The 26,583-nt window shown below is 39.8% G+C and overlaps 1 protein-coding gene across 1 annotated transcript in view; it reads left to right on the top strand.

The window, feature by feature from the left end:
• The first annotated feature begins 388 nt into the window (after window positions 1-388).
• The window catches only part of MEI4 (meiotic double-stranded break formation protein 4), a 216,559-nt gene continuing 190,364 nt past the window's right edge, over window positions 389-26,583 (top strand). Inside the window, exon 1 of the mRNA XM_077770392.1 lies at window positions 389-530. The gene's annotated coding sequence lies outside the window, so the exon portion shown is untranslated. The remainder of the gene's footprint in view (window positions 531-26,583) is intronic.

Raw genomic sequence — 26,583 nt, 5'->3', positions numbered from 1 at the left:
TAATTTCTCGCAAGAGACAGAAATTTAATTTCACCTTGGGAAAAAGAAAAAAAAAAGTTTTAACTCTTTTCTTCAGTTCTCGAGTTCCCCCCGCCCCCAATAGAATCAATGCATCTCTTTCCGACAGTCTCGGCTAGGATTTCTTCTTCCTCAAGGCCTCCGTTTCACTTTGCGACTGGCAAACCCCAGGGGGCGCACTTCTTCGGAAAGCGACGGGGCGTGTCCTTCTTCGCGGAGCCCTCCTTACAGAGCTCCAGGGCGCCGTGCCGAGCGCGCTCGGGGTGACCGAGCTTCCATTCACTGTCCCGGCGAGCGGCCGCGGGGCCTTCTGGGGCTTGTGGTCCCTGGGCCCTGCCCCTACCCCTCTCCCCAAAGGGTAGAAGGCAGGACGAGCCGGGCAGCGCTCCAGGCTCCTGGTCCGACACCGGGCCGCCTGAGGGGCACTCAGGCTTCCCGGCTCCGAGAGGGGGCGCAGAGTCCCAGCCCCTCCCGGCGGAGGGCGCCCTCCCTCCTCTGCCGGAGCCCTGAAGGTAGGTGGGGAAGCGCCCCGCACTCCTCCCCCGTCCAGCCTCGCTCTCTGCCCAGCTGGCCTGCCGGTGCCTTTCCCATGGCCCTGGGCTTGGAGCTACATTCATGCCACTCGCACCTCTGTGTGGGGTTCCGCACGCTTTTGGGGTTTCCCTTCACCTAATTACGTCTATTGCGCCTGCGTTACAGTGCCTGGGGTTACGGGAGCATTGGCGCGGAAATCTGTGGATTTCTGCGTTGTGTTCCACGCCGCTTTGACCACCAAAATGGTTCCTGAGGCTTCGTGGGGAGGGAGGGACCTGTGTCTTCAAACCATTGGTGGGACTGGCAAATCCATTCATGGGGTACATTTTTTATTGGTCACCCGCTATATTGGAGGAACTGTATAAAGTGCTGTAAGGTGGGAGACACGTGGCTTCCTCACTCAAGGACCTCACAGGCCTGTGCTGGGGATGGGTATACAGGTGCCTGAGAAACATTCAGTGGAGAGGGTGAATTTGCATTAGAAGGATCAGATAAAATGCTGTAGGACAGAGAAGCCTCATGGAGAAGGGGCCATTTTCAGGAGGGATAAGTACCAGATATTTGGGAAATGGAGGCCGAAGTTGGGATTTCATTACAGATGAAGGGGTTAGTAACTAAAGGCACGAAGCCAGGCATGCATGGAGAAACAAAATGTTTTAGTGTGTCTAGAATGTTTGAAGTGGCAGGAGAAGTTGCTTGGATTGAATTATGAAAGGTTTCAGGTAGCTTGGTAATCTGGAATTGCGGAAACATGTTTTTGGACTTGAATTCTATCAGGATCCATAGATTTTAAAGAAATGTACTATTTAGTATTTATAAAGTGCTCATAATGTCGAGAAAACACATAACAACGTAGACTCTGTTCACAAGCAGGGTATATTTTTTAATAGGAATTTTTTTTGCCAAATTAATTACACACACATTGATCACTTTCTTGGGCTTGTTTGTATTACTTTTTCCCTTTTTAAAAATCGAGAATTTACGGTGTATCATGTGGCTGCAATAAGACCCAGTTGCCTAGCAAAGATTTGTGAGTTGTTCTCTGCTATTCTACTTGTTTTTATTTTGGAAGACTTACTGCTTTAGAAGGGTTTTTAGATCAAATGCAATAAAGAGCATGCATAATTTGGGACATGGATAATCTGGATAACTTTCAGAGCAAGGAAGTGGACCAAAATGACAAAATTCAGAGGCAAACTATGGGAGTGAAGGTTGGGAGCACAAATTCATGGTGAGCGTGTTTTTTTATTCTTTTTTATTTTTATTTTTTTCATGAATGGTATGGAGAGAATGCCAGCATTTGGAACCAGCTTTCCAAAACTAGTATTTTGGAGGCCTTGTTAAAACTTAGAAAATACTATCTTAAATATGTTTTCTTATGTATAAAGATGTTAGGAGTCCAGTGGATCAGGGAGAATATTTTAGTTCTTTCACAGGGCATGTGTATGTCACATATACATTAAACTGCTTCAAAAAGGTACTAGAAGTTGAAGGTCAAGAGTCACAATTTAATAGAGTCAGTTAAATTAGGCCTGGTCACTTTGGAGCATTATTGAGGAAAGCATATGACTGCACTGTGAAGAATGGATTGGAAGGAGCCAAGAGATCAGTCAGAAGGTTGATGCAATAATAAAGGCAAGACATATTAATGATTTGAAGAAAAAGTAGACACATCTTTAGATTGGGTTATAGAACTGACAGGGAATTGTATAGAAGGATAATTGAGGGAGTAGTGTCACCAAAGTCAGAGAGCAAAGTGTTTTAAGAATAGAGGACTGGTCAGATGCTGCAGAGAAATAGACTGAGGATTTGCAAATAGCCATAAGGCTTGGCAATTAGGATATCATTTGTGACCTTGGTAAGAACAGCTAGGTTGAATAGGAGCACATGTACCCCAATGTTCATAGCAGCACTCTCCACAATAGCTAAAACATGGAAAGAGCCTAAGTGTCCATCAACGGACGAATGGATCAAGAAGATGTGGTTTAGCTATACCATGGAATACTACATGGCAATGAGAAAGAATGAAATCTGGCCATGTGTAGCAACATGGATGGACCTTGAGGGTGTTATGCTGAGCGAAATAAGTCAGGCAGAGAAGGACAAATATCATATGTTTGCACATATGGGAGGATTAGGAGGAACTTGACGGAGGAACAAGGGGGAGAAGAAGGGCGGAAATGGTGGGGGAAAGGGAGAGAGGCAAACCATGAGAGACTCTTGAATGCTGACAAAAACTGAGGACTGATGGATGTGGGGGGGAGGGATGGGCATGGAGGAGGACACTTGTGGGGATGAGCACTGAGTGTTATGTGGAAACTAATTTGACAATAAACTATTTGTAAAAAAAAAAAAACAGCTAGGTTGAGTGTGGGTGATTAGAGAGAGGTTTTTGTTTGTTTGTTTTGTTTTTTGTTTTTTCTTTTAAAGCTGGGAGCAACCTGGGCATCGTTGTATGTTGAGAGATGAAAGTCAGTATAGAAGAAGAGATTGAAAGAGTAAAGTTGGTTGGTAGAGAAGATAAGAGTTTGTATGCAATTAGTGCATATTCTTAGCATATTGTTTACGGTACATAAGTACAGGGTGATGCCATTTTATTTTTTGAGGAACATTATCACAGAAAAACCAGAGCTTTCTCATATGCTTGCAGAGTACCTAGGATCTAGATTGCTTACCTATCCATTCATTCGTTAGGTCAGTCAACTGGTATTTTTCAGTGCTCATCATGTGTTAGCTATAGGGATTTCTGCTCTGAGCAGACAGATAATGAGCTCAATGGAGCTTGCCTGTCGCTGAGGGACATAGACATCAAACTAATTAAATAGGGAATTATCTAGTTGCAGTTGTGATAACTGATGTGAAACAAGAGTACGGAATGTTAAAAGCATATGTATTAGAGGAAGTTGTCATGGTCTTCTTCCATGAAAAGGAAGGCATTTTCAAGGATAGAATGTCTAAGCTGGTATCTAGAAGAGATCACTCTAGTTACCTGTTACCCTGTCAGCCGTTACTTCCTCTTGCTGTTTCCGTGTTCATCATCTCAGTCAGTTCTCAGATCACTGTTGGGCTCCGTCTCCCCTCTCTTCTTTCAGGAAACACAATTTTGCAAGGATCTTTCTCAGTCCAGTCTGCATTATAGTGACTAAATATGAACTAAGTGGCCATTTAATTTTATTCATGCTACATTGATTACTGTTAGGGAAAGAAGAGGGTTTGGGGAATGGCAAGTTGATGGTCAGCCACAGCCACCACCGACTTAGCCTCATAACATCCTTTAAAGGAACTGCAAGCAGCACAGATCCTGGCACTTCTTATTGGGAAGTTTTGGTAACAGCCAATGAAAGATGGGTTTTGTTTTCTTTCATTTAAAATTTTAATGTTCTCTGGGACAAGTGATTGGGGAAAAAACAACCACTCATGCTTCTGTCTGTAGGGAAATGAAGGTCCTATTGCTGCTATGATTTTGCATTTATATAGCATTCGAGTGTGATCTAAGTGCATTTACAATCAATTTTATTATTCAATTTAAAAGATAGCCTACCATCACCCCTGTCAAAATTTGTTTGGTGTTATTCAGAGAAGGGGATCTTTTGTAAAAATGGGCCTTTTGTGATGGGGAAAAACTGATCAATCAAAAGACTAGAAACAATGTAAGACATTACATCTAAAGACAGCTGTTGATAGAAGACATTGGCCACATGTTTGTTTGTTTGTTTGTTTGTTTTTTTACAATAGAAGAAGGAAAAAACCCCACAAAGCCAAGTAGAAATACAACCCTTCAGGAAACCAACCCTCTCATGATTTGGTTTGTAACTGCAGTACTCAGGGATGTTTTATGAGTGAAAATAAGTGTCCTTAAATCTACATCCTTAAAGCATTAGGTTTTATTTAGAGCAAGTGTTTGCAAACTTTTTCTCTACAGGGCCAGATATAAATATTTCAGGCTTTGCAAGGCCATGCTGTTTCTGTAGCAACTGTACAGCTCTGAAGTTGTAGCACTAAAGCAGCAGTAGATAATACATAAGCTAATGGCCATGGCTGTTTCAATAAAACATGGTTTATACAAGCAGTGCCACCCAGATTTAGCCTGTAGGCCACTGTTTGCCAGCCTCTGATTTGTAGCACTTCTGAGATTCTTATACAGACTAGGGATGTTATATATTAGAGTGATTGATAGTCAGCTCCAAGCCCTATGGAGGCAGAGATGGACTTGTCATGTTGACTGTTGTGTCCCTGTGTCTAGCACAGTGCCTGACAAATAGGAGATGATTAAACATCTGTTGAACGAAGGAATGAGTAGCAAGGCTATCTGATGGAAAATTACCTGACTGAGGTAGGATAGGCGGTTCTATATTCAGATTTTCAGGTTCTATATCATGTATTCTATGGTACTACCATGTTGGGTACAGCAAATATATTGCAGTTGAGTGCTTAGTTCAGAGAACAAATCCAGGGAATGCATGAAGAATGAAAAAGAGCCAGTGATACAAAATGACAGTAAAGAACAGGAAGTCTATGAGTCTCCACCAAGAAAAATACATACTATATCCTTTGGAGGGGACCTGAGGGAGAATATATTCCAACCGCTTACCCAGGCGAGGGCTTTCATTATTTGCCCTGTTTTGTGTGCCTCGCTAGCTAGCATTGTGCTAGATGTCCTATTTTGGTCTTTCAGATTTCTCCACACCTCCATCCTACTGGTTTAAACCACCCTCTGCTCCCTCCACAGTCCTAACAATGGCCTATAGGATGAAGGTCACAGCTCCCGTCAGGTGTCCTTTCCCCATCGTGTTCTCTCTATGGGTTGGTTACTGCTTCCTCCTCTCATCAGTTTAACCTTGAGGAAGATGACCTTGCCCCTTTCTGTTGTTCTGGCCACCAGGACATTGTGTTTCCCCCTTAGGGTGCCCACACTTTTAGAAACAGTCTCTTTATTAAACTCTCCTCATATTACCCGAAGTGTGGTACCCCTAAGCTTTCTGCCTGGACCGTGGTTGATGTGGTATCCCTACCACTTTTTCAAAGGCACCTATTGTACATCACTGAATGACTTTTAAGTCCCCTAGAGTCAGTGACTGTGGCTTCTATTTCTTATAATCACAGGACCTCAGGGTGAAAGCGATCCTGAACTTTGCTGTTCAGGGTTTGGGTGCATCCTGCCCCATCCTTATCAGAGCTCACGGTACCTGAACACTTCCCACAACAGGAAATTCACTGCTCTTAATGTTCTCTCACACATCTTGGACACGACTGACTGATAGAATATGTGTAAGTAATTTCCATCCACTGTCCTTGTCTTCTTGCTTCCCGGAATAAGTCCAATTTACATTTCATTCTTCTTTTCTTCAGATAGCAGGTTTCTGAGTTCCTTTACCATCTCTGTCTGTTTACAAGCAGTACCTAGAACAGAATCTCTTTTTCCAGGTGTTGTCTGATCAAAGCATAACTTTCCTTGGAAGGCTTACTACATCCAATGGATAGGAAAAGGATCAATATGTCCTCTTTCCTTGCTTTGGAGATTTAAGACAGAATGTAATCTGACTCCACTCCACATTCCCCACTTCTGTTTACATGTCATGTAAACAGCTGTCTTTGACAAAGACTTAATTCTTTCTTGTTATGGAGTTTGTCTGTGTTTAAAGACTGTCTATCAAGGGAGTAAAGTAGTTGATAAATTGTAGATATTTAGAGGACTATGTCTACTATCCAGTTTTCTTTTGCTTTTCTTCAAATATCAAAAGTACACTGATCATTCTTTAGTTATTTCAGAGAGAACTATTTAAAGTATTTTTCTGAACTTTTGGAGGGCCTGGATGTCTCAGTTGGTTAAGCTCTGACTGGCTCAGGTGATGATCTCATGGTTCCTGAGTTCAAGCCCCGTATCTGGTTCTCTGCTGTCAGCACAGAGCCTGCTTCACATCCTCTGTGTCCCTCTCTCTGCCTCTCCCCAGATCGCACTCTCTCTATCTCTCTGAAGTGTAAATAAACATTAAAAAAATAATTTTAAAGTATTTTGCTAAACTTTTCATTTAGGTTTCAAATCTGAACAGCATATATCACCAGACTCACAGATTTTTTTTTTTTTTTAGCATTTTGGTCCTTTTTTTTCCTGGACATTCACTCTCACTTATGCCCGTTACTATATCTCTTGCATTTTAGAAATATAACATACTGTATTGAAATGCAGTAGTTTTTTGGTTGATAATCAAACTGACTTTAAGGAAATGTTCTGAAGCAGGTTCTTAAGTATATCATTCATTTAAGTCAATTTTTATAATGAAAATCCAATTTATTTTTAACAAGCCTCCCAAATATCTGTCAGCTTCTTTAATTCTTCCTTCTGATTTATTCAGTGAGCTCGTTCCCCATTTCATTTTTGATTAGATTGGCTTCACTGCAGCAGAAGTCAGGAAAATAAATCCTCTTGTATTTAATGTGTGCTTTGGTTTAAGCTGGATGAGTAAAAGAACGAAAACAACCCATTAGAAAGTAATGTTGATTGTTAGAGAGACGTGACTTTCTAAATTTTTAATAAAATTGTTTGGAAATATATTTCAGAGGCTGATTGCTGCTTGCTCCTTTTCCCATGCCTTCCTTCTGTTTTCATGAATATCGGTTTCTGACAAGATTAAAAAACAAAACATACTTGTGATTCTTTTCAAATGCCTCAAATGGGTTTTACCACGGCTGATTGTTTATGATCCATTTCTTTTTATCTCTTGGAACAGTGGTAGGAGAAAGCTACTTTCTCTTCTGATCTGTTTGTGTACTTTATCTAAAGTTCTATTATTCATGCATTAGCTTGTATTTTATTTATTTTCTTATTTGTCTGCCTTCCCCCGTAGAAGAAAAGCTCCTGAGGGAAGGGGCATACTTATGTCCAATGGCTGGCACAGTTTGTCGGCAGAATATAAATTGATCATGACAATCTGGCATTTTATACCAGTGCGCAAAAACACTTAGGTAGTTCTCAAGAAGTTGTTGCTTCCTAAAAAAAAATTATTTCTCTTGTACATATGACTCCTAAATTATCCATTTTTATAGAGATTGTTTTGTCTTTTAATTAAAAAACTGTCCACCATCCATCATCCTTTTATATTTATTTATTTATTTAAATGTTTATTTGTTTTTGAGAGAGACAGAGACAGAGCATGAGTGGGGGAGGGGCAGAGAGAGAAGGAGACACAGAATCAGAAGCAGGCTCCAGGCTCCGAGCTCTCAGCACAGAGCTCGACGTGGGACTCAAATTCACGAACTATGAGATCATGACCTGAGCCAAAGTTGGAGGCTTAACCTACTGAGCCACCCAGGTGCCCTCATCATCCTTTTATTTGATAATTACTAAGCACTATTTCATGTATATAATGAATAGATTGTAAAAATTACATACGTTTCCAATAAGCTTTCTTCATCAGAATCAGTTTCCGCAAACCAAAAATGTGTACTTTACATGCTTCATGCATGCAAATAGCTATAGCATAACTGTGGATTGCAAACGAAGCAACCATTTCAGCTCAAAGACACCGTAGTACATTTCATACTAGATTGCTGATGGTAAATAATAGACAAATTCCCAGTTTCCCAGTATATCCCCAAAATATGACTCCAGCGTAAAATCACTGAGAAAGGCACTGATTCAAAGTACATAGCAGGAAGCTGGATTCTTTAATTATTAATGTGCTTACCTCATTACCATCCCTCATTGATAAAAAGCTAAGATTCGGAACAGAATTAAAGAAACAACTTCAGAGGATAGTTCAGTGGTCTGAGTGAATGTTTGTACATTTTGTACTTTCCAGTCATTTAGTATGTATTTCTGACTAGAGTCCATTCTTCACCAGCTTAATATTGGAGTGGTTATTGGGGTCTTCCTTCACTTTCTCACCCCCTCTCCAGGCTGGCAGCAAGTCCTGCCGTTCCACGAACATCTTTCAAAGCCTCTGGTCTTCTGCGTGCTCACTTTCAGCGCCCTGGCCTAGCTCTCCTACCAGTGCTTCTTTACTGTGTGGTAAGAGTAGTCCTGAGCTCCTTCCTACCCAGCACCATCCTCTTCCTAAGACACTATTGGTATCGTTTCACTTGTCCACTTGGAAGACTACACCTGTTTCCATCTGTCCAGTCAGCACTTTCTGACTGACTCTCAAGATCCCAACTTCCCTATCTTGTATTATTTCCCTTTATTCCCTAAAATACCTAATTCTTTAGTCAAAGAGATCCATGTCCTCTCCCATAAATATATATACCGTTATCTGCTGTCTGCTTACTGTCCACTCCATCTAAAGTGCTCTCTTGCCCATTCTTTGCCTCTCTGAAATCTACTCATCCTTCAGATTCCCAGGCCTGCTCCGGAGTCTTTGTCCTTCTGTTCAAGGTAGCCCACATGTGTCTCTCCTCTGAGCTCTTAATAGATTTATAGTTAGACCCCTGTGGAAGTGCAGACTTGGGAAAAAGTGGGCCTGGGATTGAGTCATGGCCACATACTCATCTCATGTAGAGCAAGCATTGCATTGACTGTTTACTATGTACCTGATAGAGTTCATAGGGCTCATGTGCCTGAACTAATTTCATCTTTTGGGAGCATCTGGGTGGCTCAGTCCATTAAGCATCCGACTTTGACTCAGGTCATGATCTCACAGTTCATGGGTTGGAGCCCTGCGTCGAGGCCTGTGCTGACAGCTAGGAGCCGGGAACCTCCTTCTGATTCTGTGTCTCCCTCTCTCTCTGCCCTTCCCTCACTTGTGCTCTGTCTCTCTCTCAAAAATAAATAAACATTTTTAAAAAAGTACTATTTTAGAACTCCCCTGTGACCTGGAATAGCACTGCTAGGAATTTACCCAAGGGATACAGGAGTGCTGATGCATAGGGGCACATGTACCCCAATGTTCATAGCAGCACTCTCTCAACAATAGCCAAAACATGGAAAGAACCTAAATGTCCATCAACGGATGAATGGATCAAGAAGATGTGGTTTACCTATATGATGGAATACTACATGGCAATGAGAAAGAATGAAAGCTGGCCATGTGTAGCAACGTGGATGGACCTTGAGGGTGTTATGCTGAGTGAAATAAGTCAGGCAGAGAAGAACAGATACCATATGGTTGCACATATAGGTGGATTAGGAGGAACTTAATGGAGGACCATGAGGGAGAAGAAGGGGAAAATAGTTGGGGATAGGGAGGGAGGCAAACCATGAGAGACTCTTGAATGCTGAGAACAAACTGAGGGCTGCTGGGGTTGAGGGAGAGGGGAAGGGGCGTGATGGGCATGGAGGAGGCCATTTGTGGGGATGAGCACTGGGTGTTATATGGAAACCAACTTGACAGTAAACTATTTAAGAAAAAAAATCTCATTTCAAATATGTCTTACCAGGCAAGAATAGCATAGGGTCTAAGAAAGCGGGTTCAGGAGCCAAGCTTCCTAGCTCTATCCCCTTCCTAGCTGAGTAACTTTAGACAGGTTGCTCAGCCTCTCTGTGCCTCAGTTTGTTCATCTGTAAAATGAGAATCAAAATAGGACTTTTTTTTTCTTAGTTTATTGTCAAGTTGGTTACCATATAATACCCAGTGCTCATCCCCACAAATGGCCTCCTCCATGCCCATCACTCCCCTTCCCCTCTCCCTCAACCCCAGCAGCCCTCAGTTTGTTCTCAGCATTCAAGAGTCTCTCATGGTTTGCCTCCCTCCCTCTCCCCCACTATTTTTCCCCTTCTCCTCACCCATGGTCCTATGTTCAGTTTCTCCTGATCCACTTATACATGCAAACATATGGTATCTGTCCTTCTCTGCCTGACTTATTTCGTTCAGCATAACACCCTGCAGTTCCATCCACGTTGCTACACATGGCCAGATTTCATTGTTTCTCATTGCCATGTAGTATTCCATTGTATAGATAAACCACATCTCCTTGATCCATTTGTCAGTTGATGGACACTTAGGCTCTTTCCATGATGTGAGTTTTGATGGGGATTTTTAGGGTTTATTGATACGCATATTACACTTTCCTGTCTCACTGAGCAGTCTTTGGAGGAAACAATCCCTTATCTAACAGTGATTTTGGAGTCTGTGTGCCTACCTGTGTACTGTGCATGTGCGTGTGTTACCATGGTGATAAGCTGGGATGGACATCAAGGTAAGCACAAGGTGACCACTAGGCAGTTCGGGGTGGGGGTGGGGGCTATGTCTCTCCAGATTACACTGAGTTCCTACTCCCAAACCTGGAAACTGTATTCTAGAAAGAATGTGTGCAGAAAGATGAATACTAAGAAATAATAATTTTGCCACATGTTAACTAGATATCCTTGAGAAAGCTACTCTCTCTGAACATTAATTTCCCTAGCTTTAAACAGTGAGGCTAAATTGTACTTCACAGAATTATTAACTGAGATAATAAAATGAGGTAATTAAATGAAGTACTGGATGTAAAATGAATGCATGGTGTCTAGTATGTAGATGTGTTCAAGAGGTATTTACGTTTTCCTTTGAGGCTCCGTAGTCCAGCCAGACCCATGGCTTTTCTCCTGTCTGCTGATGCTCTTCCCTTTATCTCTATAACCAAGCAGGCCCTCATTTCTACATTGCTAAAATTTCCTTAACTTCTTCTGTCTTGTCTTAGGTACTGTCTTCTTCATGAAGCTTTCTGCAACCCCTTAGGTGGAATTAATGTCCCCTTTCCGTGAAGTATGTCACTTCTTTATCATAGTCATCTGTGCACAGTATGGCTTCATCTTTCCCACTGAGCTCAGTGCTAGAAATAATAAAAGGTGAAGACCCAGTCTATGCCTCTGATGAGCTCACTTGCTGTCAGGTAGCGTAGAGAGCCCCCCACAGGACTGTTGATACTGCTTTGTGGTAAGATTTCCAGAGTGCTATGGGAATGCAGATAAGGGCACAGTTAACAGAGACAGAGGGAAGAAGGAAGGAGCTGGAAGTCTAGAAGATTTCAGACAGGGCAGTTGAACTGGGCCTTTAACGGTGAGGGGAGAGTCTGTAGATGGAGGGTGGGGGAAGGGCGCTCCTCTCAAAGAGTGAACATCATGGACAAAAGGCACATAATCGAGAGAGCATGCCATTTGTTCGGAAGCCACAAGTCCTCTGTGGCTAGATTGCCCAGGGGTATGGAAGAGAAGTAAAGCTAGAGGGTAGCAGTGTTTTTGGTTCTCAACAAACCAGGTATGTGGCAGATCTAGCTTTAAAGCAATTTTGAAAAAAAAAAAATAGATGTTTAATTGTTTCTTCATTATGTTCATTTGAGCCATCATGGAGACTGACTGTTCAACAACATATACTATTTCAGGTACATGAAGAGAAAGGTTCAGGTGTTGTGACTGATGATGCTCATCGCAAAATTGGAGGTTAAGTGCTGGGTACCACTGAAGAGGGATTTTTGACCAGTCAGAGAATAATCAAAAGAAGCTCAATATGATGTTATGATGGTCATAGGAGATTTTACAGGATTTTGCTTATGTTATATCCTTGGTGGGTGAGTCAGGAAAGTGAACTTAAAATTGTTTTGCTTTCAAGAGTGGACCTGGGCTTCATAAGCGGAAGTTATAGAGTGTCTGGAAGGAGTTTCTAAGGGTGGATCATTAGGTAATCCAATTTTTAATACTGTAATGTCCATGGAAACTGGGTTGGACTCCTGAATCTGTCATTGGGTGACAGACTGGATCATTTCTTTGGACACCAAGCCCTTAGGGGTCCATTACACATGTTCAACACTGCTTTGGTAGTCAGTATATTTTATTATACTTGAAATCTATTAAAATAGATGTTCTGCATCAAAATATACTAATTTAATGTGTGTACATGGCAGACAATATGGAAAGATGAAAAGTTTTAGAATCAAATTGTATCTTCATTTCCTATTATGTGACTTTGTACGAGTTACTCCCTGAGAGCAAAGCAGGGATGATAGCAATTCTATCACAGGGTTATTGGGAGGATCAAATCTGATGATGGATATGAATCCATATATATATCATTGCATCATGCAAGTACTGTTAGTGAAAGTACTTTTTTCCTTTTCTGTAATGTGTCTTATTTACTATGACTTTCTAACAGCACTGAGCACCCAGAAATAAAATATAGTGACATCACCCAAGTTTTTTTCTCAAGTGTAGGCTTCCTTTTATCATTGAGGTCTATTCTTGAATGTTTTCTCAATGAATAATAAATGTCAGTTTATCCAGAAGGACAAAAGAGTGATGGAAAATTAATCTAAAGTTATAACTCACTCTCCACCATCCAGAGGCATCTCCAGATTCCAGCATACAGATACTACTTTCCGTGGTTATTTCTCCTTCACTTTCCAGTAATACAGACATTTATGGATAAAATACTTGGCCCTAATAAGAAATACCTGGAATACTTTTGCTCATTAAGAAGTAATTTAAAATTACCATGAGTTTTCTAGTTTAGCTCCTTAAATTTTAAAAAGAAAGCCTATGTCAGCGTGTGTGTGTGTGTGTGTGTGTGTGTGTGTGTGTGTACATACACATGTACACTTTAGCATTTGCATACACACGCACATTAAATGCAGGTGCAGATTGTTAGGTATTCTTTCTCCTCCTGAAAGACTCTAAATTTTTCATGATTGTTTCAATTAAGGACATGTTGATCTTTCTTTCATTAGTTTTAAATTGGTATATCAACTGTTTAAAAGATAACTTTGCTGTATATTTTCTGTTAATGAAGAGAGAGATAATATGAAATGATTAGTCTAAGAAGTTGACTAAGCGTTTATTATTACTATTATTGTTAGTATCATCATGTTGTATTTACTATGCTGTTACAATTCAGCTTTGGACATTGAACTCTTCTTGCCACTGAGTAAGAGTAAAACAGAGAGAGAAATTTCTACACACCTTATATATATACATTTTATACACAGACTTCCAAATACACTTACCTATATAATCTAAATGTCACTGAGTTTTTATTCTGTGCCAGGCACTGTGTTAAGTACTTTACATGGGCTATATCTCATTGAATTCTCTCAATAACCCCTATGAAACAGCTTCTATATTTGCCTCTTTTTTCAGATGAGCAAATTGAGGCTTGCAGGGGTTAAGTGCACAAAGCTTAATACTTGTAAGTGATGGAGACTGGATTTTAGCGAAGTGGTCTGATTTCACAGCTGGAACGTCTCACTGTACACTGCACTACCCCGATGCTTGTGTAATCATGGACTCAGAATTGGGTAAGACCAGTCATTCCACGTAGCTTTCCCATCAGTGTTGAAATCTGTCTTCATCTCAGACAGATGGCCATTCTATCTCTGCTTGAGTAACTCTAGTAATTGGAGTTTCATAACTTCACAGGATGGCCCATTCCATTGTTGGACAGATCCTGTACTGGGTGTCTTATTCATCTATTTATTGGAAACTTGTCTCCCTGTAATTTCCGTGCATTAGTCCGAGTTCTGCCTTCTGGAGGATTATTGAACACCCCACTTCCCTCTTTGGTCTGGCAGCCTTTCAGATGCTGTGTGCCTGGAGGCTTCTCTTTTTCCAGCAATTCCATGTGCAGTCTCCAGAGCCCTCACCATTGCAGTCACCCATTCTGAGGGTCTTAATGGTTGTTGCTGACAAGTTGTGGTACATTGAATTGGACACAGTGGTTTGGCAATTGGTACAGTGGAAAGACTTCTGGACTGAGCTGTAGCACCTACGTTAAGATGTCAGCACTACTGTTAACTGTGTGACCTTGGGCAAGTGGGAAAATAGCTGAGCTTCCGACCCTCATTCGCAACACAGGAATAAGAATTACCCTAAAATACAGCAGTGTGGTGCTGGGAAGGAGTTCCGTGTATCATGGCCCTGGCCTCAGGCCTGCCAACTTCCCTCTCTTTGGCCTCTTCTTCTGCACTCCTCTATGTCAGCATAACTTTTTTCCCTTACCTCCTTTGCATCTTTGTTCAAATGTCATCTACCAATTGAGGCCCTTCTTGACTACTATATTTGAAATTGCAACCAATCCCTTACCGTCTCTCTCTATCTTACCTGCATGAATTCTCTCAGCTGTGTTTATCACAATTTGGCATATATATATTTTACTCATTTATTTTGTGACTCCTCCCACTAGACTGTAAACAATGTGAGCTCAGGAACTCATCTGTTTCCATCACTGCTATTATCTTCAGACATAGCAGGCAATCAAAAAATACTTATTGAATAAATGAATGAATTACCATTGTATTTCTGTTTCTGATGTGGTTGACCCTAGAAAAGCACAATGAGGTCCCCAGTTTTATTTTAGAGAGAGAGCACGAGCGAGTGTTATACCCAGATCGCAGTATCCTCACTGACCAGAGACCACCAGGGAGACCGAGTCACACATGCAAAGGCAAAGGGCTTTATTACGGGCTCGAGCTCAGGCTCCCAGACTTCACCAGTGCGTGGATCCGTCCTGAGAGCCCTGAACAAGGGCAGAGTAGGGTTTTTATGGGGTTTGAGATGGGGGAGTTACAGAAGTTGTGATATGGGAACAGTGATCCAGTCATAATTATTCAACATTATTGACAGCGGGTTTGACCATACACATTGTCTAGAGTATTCGTTACTTTTGGCGGGGTCCAATTACAACATTTAGAGTACCTTTAAATTCAACCAATCACAGAGCGAGCCTAGGGTCTTGTTCGGCGACTAACAGGTTAACTTTAACATTAGGTAACAGGGTCCTATCTATAGTTTCTATCTCCAGGCCTCTCCCTTAACAATGTGGAGGGTGGTCGCTGGCCTTTCCTGATTGGGTGTTGCAAAGGTGGTTACTCCTGCCTTGGGCAGTGTGTAACTACCTGATAATTTCGAGGAAGCTGAAACTCAGGCCTTCTAGTTTAGAGGGGAAACTTAAAGCCTGTCGTGGAGTCAGTTTGGTTTAGATGTTTAGACTTGTGGTCTTATACGGGGATTGGGGCAAAGAGTGAGAGAGAGAGAGAGAGAGAGAGGAGAGAGAATCTCAAGCAGGCTCCATACTCAGCATGAGCCCACTGTGGGACTCGATCGCACAAACTCTCGATCGCACAATCCTGGGATTGTGACCTGAACCGAAATTAAGAGTTGGACACTCAACTGACTGAGCCACCCGGGCGCCCCTTGTTTAATGTTTCAATTTCATAAATTAATTGGTTAGTTAATTTTCTTGGGCTACAAGGATATTTTCTGACAGAACAGTTATCTGAGCTGGACTCCTGGAGTGAAATATAGAATTTTCAAATTAAGAAATATTACTGAAAATTAAAAAAAAAAATGTTTATCATGGTCTTCAGTTTCTAATGACTCAGGGTCACAGTTTGGTGGGTAAATGCATAATATACATTTTTATTTTAAAGTAGTAACAACTCAACTGAATTTCCTGTTTATGTGCTCACTGTAGCTATTCATCATGCTGATTTCTGATTGATAGTGTATCTTGCATCCACAAGACTTTTGTCTCAAAATACATAGCCCTACCTATTTGGCTGTTTCTGCATTAATATGGTTTGGTTTTTTTTTTTTTTTTTTTTGAGTTTATGGATGGAGGGGCATTAACAGGACAAGGCAGAAGTGCAGATGTATTTAGGTCCTACAAATAGGAGACTAAGTAGGGCCAGAGGGGTGCTGGGATCTCAGCTTGTCTCCCAGTGTGAACAGATTCTAGGAAACATGTTACCTGCCTAGACATGGATCTCAGGGTTGGGTTAGTAAAACCTTATTCATCTATTTGAAGTAGATTATGGGTTAAGATCCCTGGGGTTGCAAGAAGTGCTGAATTTCCAGACTGATTGCTGCCTTCTGTGGTTTAGTGACTTGCACATTGAGCTAGCCGGTTGCCTGGTCTTAATGGACTAAAACAACTGAAGTCAGCAAGACATCTGATTGTAACAGGTGATGCGGCTACTGGCAGGCCGAAGAGGGAAGAGTTTCCTCCCAGCAGAGTCCTGTCTTGGGCTGTAGGGGGAAAAAGATACTTTCCTTACCCAGGAGAGTTGACTCTAGATCTATGCATTATTGACATGCTTTCTTGTTGTTGAGCATTTGCACGTCTACTCAGATCAAAAAATAATGCTGTCAGCAGCTAGTGCTGCGTCCAACTCTTCTGATTTGAAATCTGCAGAATCATGTTTATTTAGTAAGAATGCCTGAAAAATCTCATAGCTTCCTATTCAAACTTATGTTTAATTTGCTCTAAAGTGTATTTTAATCACAAAGGAGCTTTCAACAGAATGCTATCAATCTATCATTGCTAAATACCAAACCATTGCAAATACACTTGGCATGGGACGATTATGTCCAAATGAATGAATTGTTTGTTTATATCCCATGTTTTAAATGGGGAAGGAAATATGTTTTAGAAAAACTGGTATTTATGGTAGATGTATGAAGATGTCTTTATTATTTTACAAAATATGGGAATTAACCATAATTCACGAGAGACATCACAGGTAAAGGCCAATGTAAACTTTTAATTAATAACAGCAATTGTGATAAAAGCATTTGTTAAGTAAACAATTACCCTTGTCTAGGGAAGTGAACAGTTTGGCACAGAATTGACTAATTGTTTTTCTAGTTATACCAGACTGCATTTGGATTTAAGCTTACTAGTTGGATGTCAAGGAGACATTGATCAATGTAATGGTTAAACTAATAAAATTGGGTAGGAGAGCAAAAAATAAGGAATCATGTGGTTCCAAGACTCATTTCTCCCTCCAAGTAAATAGTAGTTTAATGGCATAGCTGTAACAGTAGTACCCGTACCAGTAGTGGTAAATATAACAGTCCTTGAGTGCTTATCATATGCCAGGTACTATCTTATACGATTTACAATCATGTTTTGCTTTAGTCTGCAGAACAGTCATATGGGAATGTTACTAATATAGTTTTCATTTAATGGATAATGTGAAATGCAGAAATTACTTTGTCATTCAGCTGGCAAAGGACAGAGCTGGGTTCAGCTTGCAGTTCCTTCGTTCTGGAGTCTGGGCCTTGGTTCCTCTGCTACCCAATCCAACTGAGAATATACCTACTTATTCAGACTCTCTTGGCGGTGTTGGTGGAGGAGTGAAAAGGGGGAAGGAGATATAGGCCCTGACTTGCAATGAACTTAATCCTACCAGAAAGAAAAGACAAAGGCAGCTGGTTACTGATTAAGAGCCAGCATCAGTGGTTCAGGTGACAAGTACCCCAGTTGTTGGGAAAAGGGAGAATTACTATAGGCTGAAATGGTTAGGGAAGGCTTTCTGGAAGAAGCGGACTTTGGCTGGCTTATACCTTACGTGACATATAAGCCTTTGCCAAAACACATTGTATCCTTTAGTGTTCAGGTTCTGATAAGAATTTTATTAATGGCACCCTAATTCTAGCTTTGTTTATCTTTTGGGGCCCTTTAAAAAATAGTTCTAATATGTGTATATGGTTGGCCTTTGAACAATGTGGGAAGTGGGGGCATTGATCTCGCCACACAGTTGAAAATTTGAGTATAACTTTTGACTTTCCTGAAACTTAATTACTAATATCCTACTCTTGACTAGAAGCTTTACTGATAACATAGTCAATTAACACATATTTTGTGTGTTATATGTATTACATGCTGTGTTCTTAAAATGTTATTTTTTTCGTAAATTTTTATTTATTTTTATTTTTTAAGCCTATTTGTTTTGAGAGAGAGCGAGCATGCGCGAGAGCGTGAGTCGGGGAGGGACAAGGAGAGAGAGACAGAGGGAGAATCCCAAGCAAGCCCCCTGTGGGCCAGTGTGCAGAGCCCAGAGTAGGGGCTTGAATCATGAGATCATGACCTGAGCTGAAATCAAGAGCTGGATGCTTACCCGACCACCTAGGCTCTCCTGAGTATGGTGAGATTTTTAATAAATGTTCAGTTTCTTTCATAGAGGGCTACTGAGAATTCTTTGTCTTCTTTTGTCAGTGTTGTTCAGTATATTTCACTGTAAGTTCTCAAATTTATTAACACAGATCGTTCATAATTTTGCATGAGTTTTTACAAAAATTTAATTCCAGGGTGCCTGGGTGGCTCAGTCAGTTAAGCATCTGATACTTGATTTTGGCTCAGGTCATGATCTCTTAGCTAAGCGTAGGATTGAGTCCTACTGCATTGGGCTCTGCACTGATAGCACGGAGCCTGCTTGGGGTTTTCTCTCTGCCCCTTCCCCTGCCCATGCAACACTCTTTCTGTCAAAAATGAACATATAAAAAAAATAATAGTTTTATTTCCAGTGTACTTAACATCCGTGTTATATCCCTTTCAGGTGTACAATATAGGGGTTCAACAGTTCCATATATTACTCAGTGCTCATCAAGATAAGTGTACTCTTAATCCACTTCACCTATTTCACCTATTTGCTCTTCTCACCTCCATTTTGGGAACTGTTTGTTCTCTGTGGTTAAAAATCTGTTTTATGGTTTCTCTCTCTCTTTTGTTCCTTTGTTAGTTTGTTTTGTTTCTTAAATTCCACATATCAGTGAAATTATGTAGTGTCTTTCTCTGACTGGCTTATTTCTCTTACCATTATATTCTCTACATCCATTTATGTTGTTGCAAATTGCAAGATTTCATTTCTTTTTATGACTGAATAAATAATATTTATATTTAGTCTGTAGAATAGTCATATGAGAATATTACTAATATAGTTTCCATTTAATGGGTATATATATACACACACATATTTACACACACACACACACACACACCACATCTTCTTTATCCATTGATCTGTCAATGGACATTTGGGCTGCTTCCATAATTCGACTATTGTGAAGAATGCTACAATAAACTGAGGTTGCATATATCGTCATGAATTACTATTTTCCTATTCTTTGGGTAAAGACCCAATAGTGCAGTTACACGGATCATAGGGTAGTTTTATTTTTAATATTCTGAGGAACTTCCATACTGCTTTCCATAATGGCTGCACCAGTTTATATTACCACCAACCCGTGTGTGAGGGTTCCTTTTGTTCCACATCCTTGCTAACATTTGTTGTTTCTTGTGTTTTTCATTTTAGCCATTCTGACAAGTATGAGGTGATATCTCATTGTGGTTTTGATTTGCATCTCTCTCATGATGAGTGATGTTGAGAATCTTTTCGTGTATCTGTTGGCCATCTATTTTCTTTGGATAACTGTCTGTTCACATCTTTTGCCCATTTTTAAATTGGATTATTTGTTTTTTGGGTTTTCAGTTGTATACATTTTAAATATATATTTTAGATACAAACCCTTTATTAGATATGTCATTTGCAGTAGGTTGTCTTTTAGGGGTGTGTGTGTGTGTGTGTGTGTGTGTATGTATGTGTGTGTTTTATTTGCTTTGCAGGAGCTTTTTATTTTGATGTAGTCCCAGTAGTTTATTTTTGCTTTTGTTTCCCTTGCCTCAGAAGACATATTTAGAAAGATGCTATTATGGCCAATGTCTGAGAAATTATTGCCTGTGCTCTGTTCTAAGATTTTTATGTTGCAAGTGTCACAGTTAGGTGCATCATCCATTTTGAATTTATTTTTATATGGTGTAAGAAAGTAGTCCAGTTTCATTCTTTTGTATGTAGATGTAGCTGTCCAGTTTCCCAAAATGATTTGTTGAAGAGACTTTTTCCCATTGCATATGCTTGCTTCCTATTTATGGGTTTGATTCTGGGCTTTCTGGTCTTTTCCAGTGATCTATATGTCTATTTTTGTGCTAGTGCCATACTGTTTTGAATACTATACCTTTGTAATAAAATTTATAATAAAATACTATATCTTTGTAATAAAACTGAATTTTGATGCCTCCAGCTTTGCTTTTCTTTTTCAAGATTACTTTGGCTATTTGGGGTCTTTTGTGGTTCCATACAAATTTTCGGATTGTTTGTTCTAGTTTTGTTGAAAATGCTGTTGGTATTTTAGTAGAGATTGCGTTAAATCTGTAGATCACTTTGGGTAGTATTAACATTTTAAAAGTATATGTTCTTCCAATCCATGAGCATGGAAAGTCTGTTTGTTTGTATCGTCTTCAATTTCTCTCATCAGTGTCTTATAGTTTTTAGAGTACAGGTTTTTCATCTCTTTGGTAAAGTTTATTGCTAGGTGTCTTTAGTTTTGTAATTTTGCATTTGTATTTTAATTGCTAGCGGATGTATAGAAAAATTCCTTCTTTTATTTCTGACCTTGGTATGATAGTGCTGTTTCTTTTTTTCTCCTTGATAAGTCCTTCTGGATATTTATTACTTTTATTAATCTTTTTTTAAAAATTAACTTTGCCTTGTTAGTTTTCTTGATTGCTATTTCCTTAATTGCATTCTGGTTATATCTTTATAATATCCTTCCTTTTACTTCCTCTTTTTTTGCTATTGTTTTTCTAATTTTCTAATGTAGAAATGTAGGTCATTGAATTTAAACCTTTCTTCTTTTATAAAATAGATATTTTAAGCTATTATTTTTATAAGCTGTTTTACCTTCCTCTTAAAGTTTAATAAGTTGTGTTTTCATTATCCTTCAGTTTGAAATACACTATAATTATATTTATAATTTTTTCTTTGTCTCCTATTTTATTTAGAAATATGTGGTTTGTTTTCCAAATATTTGAGAGATTTTCTAGACCTTTCTAATGGTTTTTCTTGTGGTTAGAGAACATGTTTTATAAGATTTAAATCTTTTGAAATTTAATGAGAATTGCTTTGTCTTAGCATATTATCTGCTTTGTTGAATGTCCCATGTGAAGTTCAACAGAATGTATGTCTGCATTTATAAGGTGTAAAGTTCTATAAACATCAATTGGTTCAAGATAGTTGGTGGTATTTTTCAAATCTTTTATATTATCATCATTACACCTCAAGATTTGGTTGTTACGGAAAGAAGTGTGTTGAAATATTCACATATGATTGTGCATATGTCACTCTCCCTTACATTCTTTCAGTTCTTCTTCATGTATTTGGAAGTTCTGTTATTGCTATTATGTGCATACACATTTAGGATTGTTCATCTTCCTGGTTAATTGACCTATTTAAAAATCATATGAAATGTTTCTCTATATCTCTGGTAGTATTTTCTTGTCATGAAATTTCTTCTGTATGATACAGAGGCATTCCTTATGTTTGCTGTTTGTATTTTCAACCCATCTTTGTCTGAAGACACTTAATTACCTTAACCTACATGTTTGTAATTTAGCTCTTCAGACACAAATCAAATAACTTAGGTAGAGCATCTAGGTAGAAGTTTTGTTTTGAGATAAATTGCCAAACATATGTGTAAGTTAGTGAATTTCCTTCATTTTCTCTATTTCAGTAAAATTGGTAAGGGGATAAAATCCAGCTCTATTTTCTTATAGTAATTAAATGGACAAATAGATTTAGGCATAGAAAAATCTGATGAGTTAAAGATCTGAATTTCTTTTATGGCATGAGCTACTTTGAGAAATTCCTATGGCTTAAACATTGACTTTAATTGATTACCCTGGAGTAAAACTGAACAGTGATACAGCTAACGCTAGTTACTATCCTTTGAGTATCCCATTTATAAGATGAAATATATTGATATTATTTTCAATAAAAGACCTCCTTTGTGATTAAAAAAATAGCATGTTAAAAAAGGTTCTAGAAATTAATTTAAAAAAAATTTTTAAATCTCTATTTATTTTGAGAGAGACTGAGCCTGAGCAGGGGAGGGGCATAGAGAGAGGGAGACACAGAATCCGAAGTAGGCTCCAGGCTCTGAGCTGTCAGCACAGAGCCCAATGCAGAACTTGAATCCATGAACTGCAAGATCAAGACCTGAGCTGAAGTTGAATGCTTAACCAACTGAGCCACCTAGGTGCCCCTAGAAATTCTTAATACAAATGGCATTACTTAAAACAAGCAAACAAACAAAAAAACGTACCCATGAGTGTTGTTCTGGCTGTATTTTCCATGGGCACCAAAGTTCAAGCCTGGCCATGGTGTCATTATGAGGCCGTTTCTTGGTTATCATGAATTTGGGTTGGTGATCTCAGGTTGGTCAGACGTAAATTTTAAGGAGGACAGCAAGTTCTGATGGATAGAAAAAACAGAGTTTGAGAAGTTTGATATAGTTGCCTGGGAGAAGTAGACACAAGTTAGGCCATAGGATTGCTGACACTTTTGACCTTGAACGGTTCCTGTAACATGAGTAGGGGTAGGTCTTGGTTACGATGGTGGAAGGAAAGCTGAGGGCCAATTCTTGCCCCAGATGCCATCACCTGGTGCCAGGGACATGTGCCTTCTGTTGTTTTTTTGTTGTGCTGATCTCCTGGAATGGCCTGCAGCTTCTTTTGATAGCCCTTGTTGTAGTGGTACTCAGTGGGGCAGGAGATAGGTAACATGAATCCAGTGAACTGACAGGTTCTTGGTAGAGAAGAGCATTGTATTGACAGAGGATGCACATTCTGTGTTGTGTCTGATTTCGTAGGCTACAATGCCATGGGACTAGGTTGAGAGTCTGGGCTGGAGCAGGGTGGTGCAGGCAGTTGTAGATGATGGCTTGAAGACCAGTCCTCAGTGATGGCTTACCTGCAGCATAGGCTCTGTGTATTTATTGTCTGGAGCTTGTTGAGGGTCTGAGTTTAAAGTGCCAAAAATTCAGAGGACACCATGTGTGAAAGGATGTTGAGAATCAATGTGCTCAGTATTTGTGAAGCCTTCCCTCTCTTTCAGTAGGCTATTTTAGGCTAATAAAAGTAGAATTCAATTACTTTTTAATGTTTATTTAATTTTGAGAGACAGAGAGACAGAAAGACAGAGACAGAGAGAGAGAGAGACCAAGCAGGGGAGGGGCAGAGAGAGAGAGAGGGAGACACAGAATCCAAAGCAGGCTCCAGGCTCAGAGCTGCCAGCACACAGCTCAATGCATGGCTCGAACTTATGGACTATGAGATCATGAGCTGAGCTAAAGTCGGATGCTTAACCGACTGAGCCACCCAGGCACCCCTATTAAATGTACATCTAAGTAGAATGTAACAAAAGTATTAGATGTATTTGTAAAATAAAGCCTGTCAGAAGAATGAAGCATTGTCAGTTGCTCTCTGAAAATCGCAGTGGTCACTGTGGTGAGATTTCAGTGAGGGAGATAGATGAGAATTGAGGTACTTTTTCAGCCTTGAGGGAAATGTTTCTGTGGGGCTTCTCGCACTTCTTGACTTCATGTCTTAAGTGTACACAGATGGGAAGTATAGAAGGCATTATGCTGTAGTAGTTAGAAAACAAATCTGATTTCTTAATGTGTCATTTGCAAAATGGGACTTCTTTGGAAAAGGCTGTTTACTTCTTCCAGGGAACTCGGCCTTACCACCTCCCTTTCTTAGTCTTCTGGTTTCCCTGCAGCTCGGGTCCTGGCTCTGCATCTCCAGAAGCCAGCTGCTCTTCTTCCCTGGAATTTGCTGACCTTCTCTCAGTTGCCTCTTCTGGTTGTTTCTTTGGCTTCTGGTTTCATCCTAGAGTCTTCCTCATTTTATGACACATAACATTTTCCATTTCCAGAGTATAATAGCCACACAAAAATTCTAAATTTGTGGAGGTTATGGGTTTGAATTCTGTAGATTCTCAGATTTTTTTTTAATATACCCAGTGAGAACAAGAGGTTTGTTTCTGTGATAACGATTATGTCCATATCAGTGTGTGACATACCAGTGTAACTAGGAAGCACCTACAGTTTTTCCGAATTATATATTTAAAATACATGTTAATAGTAGAAATCAGGTCCTTTTCCCTTCTGAGAATTTATGCAGTGGAAGATGGTTGAGGATTGTGCTATATGCACATGACTGCATTTCTGAATCTCTACTTTCTGCTGATTTATAAAATGTCTGTGATGCATTTTTCCCACGTGAAATTCTGAAGCATCCCTTGTTGGAATTCAGAGGCGTCAAAAGGGAGGGTGGGGACTTACATAAAAAGAAAACAGTGTGAAGAGACTCTGGAGACCATTAAAATCTAGAATTTGTTAACTTTTTCAGCAAGCGGAAAATGATAGATAGTTCGCCTGTTTTGATGGAAATGAAAAGCAAAGCAAAGCAAAGATCCTTTTATCTTTAGTCACCTCTATGTCCTAAACAGATTCTCTATGTTGGGAACGCTTTTAAAGGCCCTTTTAATAATTAAGTGGAGAGATTGGAAATCTTGAGTAACCCCTGATTCTTTTATGTAAAATTTCACATGATGTTAATCTGCTGAGCACTCCACAGTAAGTGTGTGCTGAAACTATAACAAAAATCAGAGAATTTTTCAGCTGTATCTAATCTAAAAATCAGATGTCAGACCTTGTCCGAACTTAACTGAAACCAATTATCCAAAAAGTCTTGTAATATCTCACTGTTCTGGCATTGCCAAAACTCTGCTGTGTCCTGGACTGATATTTGATAATTGCATATTCCATCATCATAGTACATAGGGACTTCCTCCTGTACACACTCTGTCCTATCGTATTCATCTCAGTGATTTAGGGAATGTTCATCTATTTCTTGATTTATGGGGAAGGTAAGTATTTATTGTAGGGTTCACATGATGTAAAATCTGGCTTTTTTCCCTTATAACTTACCCTCTCATATAAACCTGTGTATGAACTAGATTTTAGCTTTCTTGTATTTTCTTTTTTATATAGTTTTTTTTAAAGTTTATTCATTTTGAGAGAGACAGAGAGAGAAAGAGACAGAGCAAGCAGGGGAGGAACAGAGAGAAATCCCAAGCAGGCTCCACCCTGACAGTGCAGAACCCTGTGTGGGGCTTGAACTCATGAACTGTGAGATCATGACCTGAGCTGAAGTCAGGAGTTGGACACTTAATCAACTGAGCCACCCAGGTGCCCCAAATGTTTTTATTTATTTATTTTGAGAGAGAGGGAGAGAGAGAGAGAAAATACACAAGTGGTGGAGGGGCAGAGAGAGAGAATTTTCCAAGTAGGCTGTGCACTGTCAGGGCAGAGCTTGACAGGGGCCTTGAACTCAAGAACTAGGAGATGATGACCTGAGCCAAAGTCAGACACTTAAACAACGGAACCACCTGGGTGCTGCTCTTGTATTTTCTTTACTCAAGAATTATTTTGGTGAAAGTTTAAGGGTATACTGGAGACAGGTGTAAATTTAGAGGGAGTAGACTCACTGGAAGTAGTCAAGAAAGGATGTGTCACAGAGTGAAGAGAGACTGATATGACCCTTCAGGTTAATTTAAAATTATGCTCTTAATCCATTCTCTCTGTAGTGCCATGCTCCCTAGTTACGTAATTAACAAAGATTTACTGATGCAAGCCAGGGTTAAGAGCTGATCAAGCAGCCTTTTGTGACTGCCTGACCTGTACTGATATATTCATTCATTAATTCACTCACTCACTTACTCACTCACTCACTCACTCACTCACTCATGTACTCATTCAAGTATGTAGTAACCAGTCTTCGTTCATGGCATTGGGAGTAAAATGGCTAGTGGCCTGCTGGTTGGTCATACTGAATAAAGGTTTTCCTCCCCACCTCCAAAATCCATGGTGTCCTTTGGATGAGTGGAAGTAATACCAAACACATCTGAAAGAAGGAGCGTGCATCTACTTGTGGACATGAAAAGGTCTGAAGTCCACAGGCTTGGTGGAATTTGGGGAAAGCTGATCAGGGATGGAGATTCAAGAATTTATGGGACAGAATGCTCATTCCACTGACTGTGCTTCCTCAATTTTGAAGGTACTCTCATAGTTTAAAATTTCTGAGTATGTTTAGTGGGCTGTGATTTCATTCTTAACATACTCTCCTTCTCTCAAGCTGTAGTTGAACTGTTGGTGTATTTTATGGTTGAAGATGTCTCAGAATTGAGGAGGTGAACTCTACAGGCTGGAGCTTCTCATCACAACCACGAAATGACAGGTGTAGACTTGAGGCTTCATTCAAAACTCATCTTCATTTTTCATGTAACATGTAGTTTGAAAAATATAGAATAGGAAATATTTTTGTGCGATTAGTGCTAGATATTTTTCTGCTATATTTAACATGTTTTATAAATATTTACTGTGGAAAACTTAGAAACTATAGAAAAGTATAAACAAGAAAATGAAACCAGACTTACTCAATTCACAGT

This window comes from Crocuta crocuta, unplaced genomic scaffold (genome assembly GCF_008692635.1).
Source record: "Crocuta crocuta isolate KB4526 unplaced genomic scaffold, BGI_CrCroc_1.0 scaffold270, whole genome shotgun sequence".
Lineage (NCBI taxonomy): Eukaryota > Metazoa > Chordata > Mammalia > Carnivora > Hyaenidae > Crocuta > Crocuta crocuta.
Note: the sequence above shows the minus strand (reverse complement) of the source record. Positions and strands in the feature narration are given on the sequence as shown.